The sequence below is a fragment of the Pleurodeles waltl genome, chromosome 3_1 (genome assembly GCF_031143425.1).
Source record: "Pleurodeles waltl isolate 20211129_DDA chromosome 3_1, aPleWal1.hap1.20221129, whole genome shotgun sequence".
Classification (NCBI taxonomy): Eukaryota; Metazoa; Chordata; class Amphibia; order Caudata; family Salamandridae; genus Pleurodeles; species Pleurodeles waltl.
The window spans coordinates 17803141-17815675 of NC_090440.1; positions in this window are offsets into that span (position 1 = coordinate 17803141).

Genomic DNA, 12535 nt, shown 5'->3' on the forward strand with positions numbered 1-12535 from the left:
GACAACTCCACCCCCCAGCCACCAGGGCTTGACTCACTTCAAACTCCACACACCAGCCACCAGGGCTTGACTCACTTCAAAGGGTGATAACTCCACACCCCAGCCACCAGGGCTTGACTCACCTCAGACTCCACACACCAGCCATCAGGGCTTGACTCACTTCAAAGGGTGATAACTCCAACCCAGCCACCAGGGCTTGACTCACTTCAAAGGGTGATAACTCCACACCCCAGCCACCAGGGCTTGACTCACTTCAAACTCCACACACCAGCCATCAGGGCTTGACTCACTTCAAACTCCACACACCAGCCACCAGGGCTCGACTCACTTCAAAGGGTGATAACTTCACACCCAGCCATCAGGGCTTCACTCACTTCAAAGGGTGATAACTCCACCCCCCAGCCACCAGGGCTTGACTCACTTCAAACTCCACACCAGCCATCAGGGCTTGACTCACTTCAAAGGTTGATAACTCCACACCCCAACCACCAGGGCTTGACTCACTTCAAAGGGTGATGTCTCCACACTCAGCCCCCAGGCCTTGACTCACTTCTAAGGCTGATACCTCCACACCCAGCCACCAGGGCTTGACTCACTTCAAAGGCTGACAACTCCACACCCAGCCAGCAGGGCTTGACTCACTTCAAAGGGTGATAACTCCACCTCCCAGCCACCAGGGCTTGATTCACTTCAAAGAGTGATAACTTCAACCCAGCCACCAGGGCTTGACTCACTTCAAACGGTGATAACTCCACACCCCAGCCACCAGGACTTGACTCACTTCAAACTCCATACCCCAGCCACCAGGGCTTGACTCACTTCAAAGGGTGATAACTCCAAACCCCAGCCCCCAGGCCTTGACTCACTTCTAAGGATGATACCTCCACACCAAGCCACCAGGGCTTGACTCACTTCAAAGGCTGACAACTCCACACCCAGCCACCAGGGCTTGACTCACTTCAAACGGTGATAACTACACACCCCAGCCACCAGGACTTGTCTCACTTCAAACTCCATACCCCAGCCACCAGGGCTTGACTCACTTCAAAGGGTGATAACTCCACACCCCAGCCACCAGGGCTTGATTCACTTCAAAGGGTGACAACTCCACCCCCCAGCCACCAGGGCTTGACTCACTTCAAACTCCAAACACCAGCCACCAGGGCTTGACTCACTTCAAAGGGTGATAACTTCACACACCAGCCACCAGGGCTTGACTCACTTCAAAGGGTGACAATTCCACACACCAGCCCCCAGGGCTTGACTCACTTCAAAGGGTGATAACTCCACACCCAGCCACCAGGGCTTGATTCACTTCAAAGGGTGATAACTCCACCCCCTAGCCACCAGGGCTTGACTCACTTCAAAGAGTGATAACTCCAACCCAGCCAACAGGGCTTGACTCACTTCAAAGGGTGATAACTCCACCCCCCCAGCCACCAGGGCTTGGCTCACTTCAAAGGGCGATAACTCCACCCCCCAGCCACCAGGGCTTGATTCACTTAAAACTCCACACCCCAGCCACCAGGGCTTGACTCACTTCAAAGGGTGATAACTCCACACCCCAGCCACCAGGGCTTGACTCACTTCAAAGGGTGACAACTCCACCCCCCAGCCACCAGGGCTTGGCTCACTTCAAAGGGTGACAAATCCACCCCCCAGCGACCAGGGCTTGACTCACTTCAAAGGGTGATAACTTCACACCCCAGCCACCAGGGCTTGACTCACTTCAAAGGGTGACAATTTCACACACCAGCCCCCAGGGCTTGACTCACTTCAAACTACACACACCAGCCACCAGGGCTTGACTCACTTCAAAGGGTGATATCTCCACACCCAGCCCCTAGGGCTTGACTCACTTCAAAGGCTGATACCTCCACACCCAGCTACCAGGGCTTGACTCACTTCAAAAGGTGATAACTCCACACCCAGCCACAAGGGCTTGACTCACTTCAAAGGGTGATAACTCCACCCCCCACCCACCAGGGTTTGACTCACTTCAAAGGGTGATAACTCCAACCCAGCCACCAGGGCTTGACTCACTTCAAAGGGTGATAACTCCACACCCCAGCCTCCAGGGCTTGACTCACTTCAAACTCCACACACCAGCCATCAGGGCTTGACCCACTTCAAAGGGTGATAACTTCACACCCAGCCACCAGGGTTCGACTCACTTCAAAGGGTGATAACTCCACACCCCAGCAACAAGGGCTTGACTCACTTCAAACTCCACACAACAGCCACCAGGGCTTGACTCACTTCAAACTCCACACACCAGTCACCAGGGCTTGGCTCACTTCAAAGGGTGATAACTCCACCCCCCAGCCACCAGGGCTTGACTCACTTAAAACTCCACACCCCAGCCACCAGGGCTTGACTCACTTCAAAGGGTGATAACTCCACACCCCAGCCACCAGGGCTTGACTCACTTCAAAGGGTGACAACTCCACCCCCCAGCCACCAGGGCTTGGCTCACTTCAAATGGTGACAAATCCACCCCCCAGCCACCAGGGCTTGACTCACTTAAAAGGGTGATAACTTCACACCCCAGCCACCAGGGCTTAACTCACTTCAAAGGGTGACAATTTCACACACCAGCCCCCAGGGCTTGACTCACTTCAAACTACACACACCAGCCACCAGGGCTTGACTCACTTCAAAGGGTCAAACCTCCACACCCAGCCCCTAGTGCTTGACTCACTTCAAAGGCTGATACCTCCACACCCAGCTACCAGGGCTTGACTCACTTCAAAAGGTGATAACTCCACACCCAGCCACCAGGGCTTGACTCACTTCAAAGGGTGATAACTCCACCCCCCAGCCACCAGGGCTTGACTCACTTCAAAGGGTGATAACTCCACACCCCAGCCACCAGGGCTTGACTCACTTCAAACTCCACACACCAGCCATCAGGGCTTGACTCACTTCAAAGGGTGATAACTTCACACCCAGCCACCAGGGCTTGACTCACTTCAAAGGGTGATAACTCCACACCCCAGCAACAAGGGCTTGACTCACTTCAAACTCCACACAACAGCTACCAGGGCTTGACTCACTTCAAACTCCACACACCAGTCACCAGGGCTTGACTCACTTCAAAGGGTGACAATTCCACACACCAGCCCCCAGTGCTTGACTCACTTCAAAGGGTGACAACTCCACCCCCCAGCCACCAGGGCTTGACTCACTTCAAACTCCACACACCAGCCACCAGGGCTTGACTCACTTCAAAGGGTGATAACTCCACACCCCAGCCACCAGGGCTTGACTCACTTCAAACTCCACACACCAGCCATCAGGGCTTGACTCATTTCAAAGGGTGATAACTTCACACCCAGCCGCCAGGGCTTGACTCACTTTGAAAGGGTGGTAACTCCACACCCCAGCCACCAGGGCTTGACTCACTTCAAAGGGTGACAATTCCACACACCAGCCCCCAGGGCTTGACTCACTTCAAACTACACACACCAGCCACAAGGGCTTGACTCACTTCAAAGGGTGATATCTCCACACCCAGCCCCTAGGGCTTGACTCACTTCAAAGGCTGATACCTCCACACCCAGCCACCAGGGCTTGACTCACTTCAAAAGGTGATAACTCCACACCCAGCCACCAGGGCTTGACTCACTTCAAAGGGTGATAACTCCACCCCCCAGCCACCAGGGCTTGACTCACTTCAAAGGGTGATAACTCCACCCCCTAGCCACCAGGGTTTGACTCACTTCAAAGGGTGATAACTCCACACCCCAGCCACCAGGGCTTGACTCACTTCAAACTCCACACACCAGCCATCAGGGCTTGACTCACTTCAAAGGGTGATAACTTCACACCCAGCCACCAGGGCTTGACTCACTTCAAAGGGTGATAACTCCACTCCCAGCAACAAGGGCTTGACTCACTTCAAACTCCACCCAACAGACACGAGGGCTTGACTCACTTCAAACTCCACACACCAGTCACCAGGGCTTGACTCACTTCAAAGGGTGACAATTCCACACACCAGCCCCCAGTGCTTGACTCACTTCAAAGGGTGACAACTCCACCCCCCAGCCACCAGGGCCTGACTCACTTCAAACTCCACACACCAGCCACCAGGGCTTGACTCACTTCAATGGGTGATAACTCCACACCCCAGCCACCAGGGCTTGACTAACTTCAAACTCCACACACCAGCCATCAGGGCTTGACTCACTTCAAAGGGTGATAACTTCACACCCAGCCACCAGGGCTTGACTCACTTGAAAGGGTGGTAACTCCACACCCCAACAACAAGGGCTTGACTCACTTCAAACTCTACACACCAGCCACCAGGGCTTGACTCACTTCAAACTCCACAAACCAGTCACCAGGGCCTGACTCACTTCAAAGGGTGACAATTCCACCCCTCCGCCACCAGGGCTTGACTCGCTTCAAACTACACACACCAGCCACCAGGGCTTGACTCACTTCAAAGGGTGATGTCTCCACACCCAGCCCCTAGGGCTTGACTCACTTCAAAGGCTGATACCTCCACACCCAGCCACCAGGGCTTGACTCACTTCAAAAGGTGATAACTCCACACCCAGCCACCAGGGCTTGACTCACTTCAAAGGGTGATAACTCCACCCCCCAGCCACCAGGGCTTGACTGACTTCAAAGGGTGATAACTCCAACCCAGCCACCAGGGCTTGACTCACTTCAAAGGGTGATAACTCCACACCCCAGCCACCAGGGCTTGACTCACTTCAAACTCCACACACCAGCCATCAGGGCTTGACTCACTTCAAAGGGTGATAACTTCACACCCAGCCACCAGGGCTTGACTGACTTCAAAGGGTGATAACTCCAGTCCCCAGCAACAAGGGATTGACTCACTTCAAACTCCACACACCAACCACCAGGGCTTGACTCACTTCAAACTCCACACACCAGTCACCAGGGCTTGACTCACTTCAAAGGGTGACAATTCCACATACCAGCCCCCAGTGCTTGACTCACTTCAAAGGGTGACAACTCCACCCCCAGCCACCAGGGCCTGACTCACTTCAAACTCCACACACCAGCCACCAGGGTTTGACTCACTTCAAAGGGTGATAACTCCACACCCCAGCCACCAGGGCTTGACTCACTTCAAACTCCACACACCAGCCATCAGGGCTTGACTCACTTCAAAGGGTGATAACTTCACACCCAGCCGCCAGGGCTTGACTCAATTGAAAGGTTGGTAACTCCACACCCAAGCCACCAGGGCTTGACTCACTTCAAAGGGTGACAATTCCACACACCATCCCCCAGGGCTTGACTCACTTCAAACTACACACACCAGCCACCAGGGCTTGACTCACTTCAAAGGGTGCTATCTCCACACCCACCCCCTAGGGCTTGACTCACTTCAAAGGCTGATACCTCCACACCCAGCCACCAGGGCTTGACTCACTTCAAAAGGTGATAACTCCACACCCAGCCACCAGGGCTTGACTCACTTCAAAGGGTGATAACTCCACCCCCTAGCCACCAGGGTTTGACTCACTTCAAAGGGTGATAACTCCACACCCCAGCCACCAGGGCTTGACTCACTTCAAACTCCACACACCAGCCATCAGGGCTTGACTCACTTCAAAGGGTGATAACTTCACACCCAGCCACCAGGGCTTGACTCACTTCAAAGGGTGATAACTCCACACCCCAGCAACAAGGGCTTGACTCACTTCAAAGTCCACACAACAGCCACCAGGGCTTGACTCACTTAAAAGGGTGGTAACTTCACACCCCAACAACAAGGGCTTGACTCACTTCAAACTCTACACACCAGCCACCAGGGCTTGACTCACTTCAAACTCCACACACCAGTCACCAGGGCCTGACTCACTTCAAAGGGTGACAATTCCACCCCTCCGCCACCAGGGCTTGACTCGCTTCAAACTACACACACCAGCCACCAGGGCTTGACTCACTTCAAAGGGTGATGTCTCCACACCCAGCCCCTAGGGCTTGACTCACTTCAAAGGCTGATACCTCCACACCCAGCCAACAGGGCTTGACTCACTTCAAAAGGTGATAACTCCACACCCAGCCACCAGGGCTTGACTCACTTCAAAGGGTGATAACTCCACCCCCCAGCCACCAGGGCTTGACTCACTTCAAAGGGTGATAACTCCAACCCAGCCACCAGGGCTTGACTCACTTCAAAGGGTGATAACTCCACACCCCAGCCACCAGGGCTTGACTCACTTCAAACTCCACACACCAGCCATCAGGGCTTGACTCACTTCAAAGGGTGATAACTTCACACCCAGCCACCAGGGCTTGACTGACTTCAAAGGGAGATAACTCCAGTCCCCAGCAACAAGGGATTGACTCACTTCAAACTCCACACACCAACCACCAGGGCTTGACTCACTTCAAACTCCACACACCAGTCACCAGGGCTTGACTCACTTCAAAGGGTGACAATTCCACATACCAGCCCCCAGTGCTTGACTCACTTCAAAGGGTGACAACTCCACCCCCAGCCACCAGGGCCTGACTCACTTCAAACTCCACACACCAGCCACCAGGGTTTGACTCACTTCAAAGGGTGATAACTACACACCCCAGCCACCAGGGTTTGACTCACTTCAAACTCCACACACCAGCCATCAGGGCTTGACTCACTTCAAAGGGTGATAACTTCACACCCAGCCGCCAGGGCTTGACTCAATTGAAAGGTTGGTAACTCCACACCCCAGCCACCAGGGCTTGACTCACTTCAAAGGGTGACAATTCCACACACCATCCCCCAGGGCTTGACTCACTTCAAACTACACACACCAGCCACCAGGGCTTGACTCACTTCAAAGGGTGCTAACTCCACACCCACCCCCTAGGGCTTGACTCACTTCAAAGGCTGATACCTCCACACCCAGCCACCAGGGCTTGACTCACTTCAAAGGGTGACAACTCCACCCCCCAGCCACCAGGGCTTGGCTCACTTCAAATGGTGACAAATCCACCCCCCAGCCACCAGGGCTTGACTCACTTAAAAGGGTGATAACTTCACACCCCAGCCACCAGGGCTTAACTCACTTCAAAGGGTGACAATTTCACACACCAGCCCCCAGGGCTTGACTCACTTCAAACTACACACACCAGCCACCAGGGCTTGACTCACTTCAAAGGGTCATACCTCCACACCCAGCCCCTAGTGCTTGACTCACTTCAAAGGCTGATACCTCCACACCCAGCTACCAGGGCTTGACTCACTTCAAAAGGTGATAACTCCACACCCAGCCACCAGGGCTTGACTCACTTCAAAGGGTGATAACTCCACCCCCCAGCCACCAGGGCTTGACTCACTTCAAAGGGTGATAACTCCACACCCCAGCCACCAGGGCTTGACTCACTTCAAACTCCACACACCAGCCATCAGGGCTTGACTCACTTCAAAGGGTGATAACTTCACACCCAGCCACCAGGGCTTGACTCACTTCAAAGGGTGATAACTCCACACCCCAGCAACAAGGGCTTGACTCACTTCAAACTCCACACAACAGCTACCAGGGCTTGACTCACTTCAAACTCCACACACCAGTCACCAGGGCTTGACTCACTTCAAAGGGTGACAATTCCACACACCAGCCCCCAGTGCTTGACTCACTTCAAAGGGTGACAACTCCACCCCCCAGCCACCAGGGCTTGACTCACTTCAAACTCCACACACCAGCCACCAGGGCTTGACTCACTTCAAAGGGTGATAACTCCACACCCCAGCCACCAGGGCTTGACTCACTTCAAACTCCACACACCAGCCATCAGGGCTTGACTCATTTCAAAGGGTGATAACTTCACACCCAGCCGCCAGGGCTTGACTCACTTTGAAAGGGTGGTAACTCCACACCCCAGCCACCAGGGCTTGACTCACTTCAAAGGGTGACAATTCCACACACCAGCCCCCAGGGCTTGACTCACTTCAAACTACACACACCAGCCACAAGGGCTTGACTCACTTCAAAGGGTGATATCTCCACACCCAGCCCCTAGGGCTTGACTCACTTCAAAGGCTGATACCTCCACACCCAGCCACCAGGGCTTGACTCACTTCAAAAGGTGATAACTCCACACCCAGCCACCAGGGCTTGACTCACTTCAAAGGGTGATAACTCCACCCCCCAGCCACCAGGGCTTGACTCACTTCAAAGGGTGATAACTCCACCCCCTAGCCACCAGGGTTTGACTCACTTCAAAGGGTGATAACTCCACACCCCAGCCACCAGGGCTTGACTCACTTCAAACTCCACACACCAGCCATCAGGGCTTGACTCACTTCAAAGGGTGATAACTTCACACCCAGCCACCAGGGCTTGACTCACTTCAAAGGGTGATAACTCCACTCCCAGCAACAAGGGCTTGACTCACTTCAAACTCCACCCAACAGACACGAGGGCTTGACTCACTTCAAACTCCACACACCAGTCACCAGGGCTTGACTCACTTCAAAGGGTGACAATTCCACACACCAGCCCCCAGTGCTTGACTCACTTCAAAGGGTGACAACTCCACCCCCCAGCCACCAGGGCCTGACTCACTTCAAACTCCACACACCAGCCACCAGGGCTTGACTCACTTCAATGGGTGATAACTCCACACCCCAGCCACCAGGGCTTGACTAACTTCAAACTCCACACACCAGCCATCAGGGCTTGACTCACTTCAAAGGGTGATAACTTCACACCCAGCCACCAGGGCTTGACTCACTTGAAAGGGTGGTAACTCCACACCCCAACAACAAGGGCTTGACTCACTTCAAACTCTACACACCAGCCACCAGGGCTTGACTCACTTCAAACTCCACAAACCAGTCACCAGGGCCTGACTCACTTCAAAGGGTGACAATTCCACCCCTCCGCCACCAGGGCTTGACTCGCTTCAAACTACACACACCAGCCACCAGGGCTTGACTCACTTCAAAGGGTGATGTCTCCACACCCAGCCCCTAGGGCTTGACTCACTTCAAAGGCTGATACCTCCACACCCAGCCACCAGGGCTTGACTCACTTCAAAAGGTGATAACTCCACACCCAGCCACCAGGGCTTGACTCACTTCAAAGGGTGATAACTCCACCCCCCAGCCACCAGGGCTTGACTGACTTCAAAGGGTGATAACTCCAACCCAGCCACCAGGGCTTGACTCACTTCAAAGGGTGATAACTCCACACCCCAGCCACCAGGGCTTGACTCACTTCAAACTCCACACACCAGCCATCAGGGCTTGACTCACTTCAAAGGGTGATAACTTCACACCCAGCCACCAGGGCTTGACTGACTTCAAAGGGTGATAACTCCAGTCCCCAGCAACAAGGGATTGACTCACTTCAAACTCCACACACCAACCACCAGGGCTTGACTCACTTCAAACTCCACACACCAGTCACCAGGGCTTGACTCACTTCAAAGGGTGACAATTCCACATACCAGCCCCCAGTGCTTGACTCACTTCAAAGGGTGACAACTCCACCCCCAGCCACCAGGGCCTGACTCACTTCAAACTCCACACACCAGCCACCAGGGTTTGACTCACTTCAAAGGGTGATAACTCCACACCCCAGCCACCAGGGCTTGACTCACTTCAAACTCCACACACCAGCCATCAGGGCTTGACTCACTTCAAAGGGTGATAACTTCACACCCAGCCGCCAGGGCTTGACTCAATTGAAAGGTTGGTAACTCCACACCCAAGCCACCAGGGCTTGACTCACTTCAAAGGGTGACAATTCCACACACCATCCCCCAGGGCTTGACTCACTTCAAACTACACACACCAGCCACCAGGGCTTGACTCACTTCAAAGGGTGCTATCTCCACACCCACCCCCTAGGGCTTGACTCACTTCAAAGGCTGATACCTCCACACCCAGCCACCAGGGCTTGACTCACTTCAAAAGGTGATAACTCCACACCCAGCCACCAGGGCTTGACTCACTTCAAAGGGTGATAACTCCACCCCCTAGCCACCAGGGTTTGACTCACTTCAAAGGGTGATAACTCCACACCCCAGCCACCAGGGCTTGACTCACTTCAAACTCCACACACCAGCCATCAGGGCTTGACTCACTTCAAAGGGTGATAACTTCACACCCAGCCACCAGGGCTTGACTCACTTCAAAGGGTGATAACTCCACACCCCAGCAACAAGGGCTTGACTCACTTCAAAGTCCACACAACAGCCACCAGGGCTTGACTCACTTAAAAGGGTGGTAACTTCACACCCCAACAACAAGGGCTTGACTCACTTCAAACTCTACACACCAGCCACCAGGGCTTGACTCACTTCAAACTCCACACACCAGTCACCAGGGCCTGACTCACTTCAAAGGGTGACAATTCCACCCCTCCGCCACCAGGGCTTGACTCGCTTCAAACTACACACACCAGCCACCAGGGCTTGACTCACTTCAAAGGGTGATGTCTCCACACCCAGCCCCTAGGGCTTGACTCACTTCAAAGGCTGATACCTCCACACCCAGCCAACAGGGCTTGACTCACTTCAAAAGGTGATAACTCCACACCCAGCCACCAGGGCTTGACTCACTTCAAAGGGTGATAACTCCACCCCCCAGCCACCAGGGCTTGACTCACTTCAAAGGGTGATAACTCCAACCCAGCCACCAGGGCTTGACTCACTTCAAAGGGTGATAACTCCACACCCCAGCCACCAGGGCTTGACTCACTTCAAACTCCACACACCAGCCATCAGGGCTTGACTCACTTCAAAGGGTGATAACTTCACACCCAGCCACCAGGGCTTGACTGACTTCAAAGGGAGATAACTCCAGTCCCCAGCAACAAGGGATTGACTCACTTCAAACTCCACACACCAACCACCAGGGCTTGACTCACTTCAAACTCCACACACCAGTCACCAGGGCTTGACTCACTTCAAAGGGTGACAATTCCACATACCAGCCCCCAGTGCTTGACTCACTTCAAAGGGTGACAACTCCACCCCCAGCCACCAGGGCCTGACTCACTTCAAACTCCACACACCAGCCACCAGGGTTTGACTCACTTCAAAGGGTGATAACTACACACCCCAGCCACCAGGGTTTGACTCACTTCAAACTCCACACACCAGCCATCAGGGCTTGACTCACTTCAAAGGGTGATAACTTCACACCCAGCCGCCAGGGCTTGACTCAATTGAAAGGTTGGTAACTCCACACCCCAGCCACCAGGGCTTGACTCACTTCAAAGGGTGACAATTCCACACACCATCCCCCAGGGCTTGACTCACTTCAAACTACACACACCAGCCACCAGGGCTTGACTCACTTCAAAGGGTGCTAACTCCACACCCACCCCCTAGGGCTTGACTCACTTCAAAGGCTGATACCTCCACACCCAGCCACCAGGGCTTGACTCACTTCAAAAGGTGATAACTCCACACCCAGCCACCAGGGCTTGACTCACTTCAAAGGGTGATAACTCCACCCCCTAGCCACCAGGGTTTGACTCACTTCAAAGGGTGATAACTCCACACCCCAGCCACCAGGGCTTGACTCACTTCAAACTCCACACACCAGCCATCAGGGCTTGACTCACTTCAAAGGGTGATAACTTCACACCCAGCCACCAGGGCTTGACTCACTTCAAAGGGTGATAACTCCACACCCCAGCAACAAGGGCTTGACTCACTTCAAACTCCACACAACAGCCACAAGGGCTTGACTCACTTCAAACTCCACACACCAGTCACCAGGGCTTGACTCACTTCAAAGGGTGACAATTGCACACACCAGCCCCCAGTGCTTGACTCACTTCAAAGGGTGACAACTCCACCCCCCAGCCACCAGGGCTTGACTCACTTCAAGCTCCACACACCAGCCACCAGGGCTTGACTCACTTCAAAGGGTGATAACTCCACACCCCAGCCACCAGGGCTTGACTAACTTCAAACTCCGCACACCAGCCATCATGTCTTGACTCACTTCAAAGGGTGATAACTTCACACCCAGCCACCAGGTCTTGACTCACTTGAAAGGGTGGTAACTCCACACCCCAACAACAAGGGCTTGACTCACTTCAAACTCTACACACCAGCCACCAGGGCTTGACTCACTTCATACTCCACACACCAGTCACCAGGGCCTGACTCACTTCAAAGGGTGACAATTCCACCCCTCAGCCACCAGGGATTGACTCGCTTCAAACTACACACACCAGCCACCAGGGCTTGACTCACTTCAAAGGGTGGTATCTCCACACCCAGCCACCAGGGCTTGACTCACTTCAAAAGGTGATAACTCCACACCCAGCCACCAGGGCTTGACTCACTTCAAAAGGTGATAACTCCACACCCAGCCACCAGGGCTTGACTCACTTCAAAGGGTGATAACTCCACCCCCAGCCACCAGGGCTTGACTCACTTCAAAGGGGGATAACTCCAACCCAGCCAGCAGGGCTTGACTCACTTCAAAGGGTGATAACTCCACACCCCAGCCACCAGGGCTTGACTCACTTCAAACTCCACACACCAGCCATCAGGGCTTGACTCACTTCAAAGGGTGATAACTTCACACCCA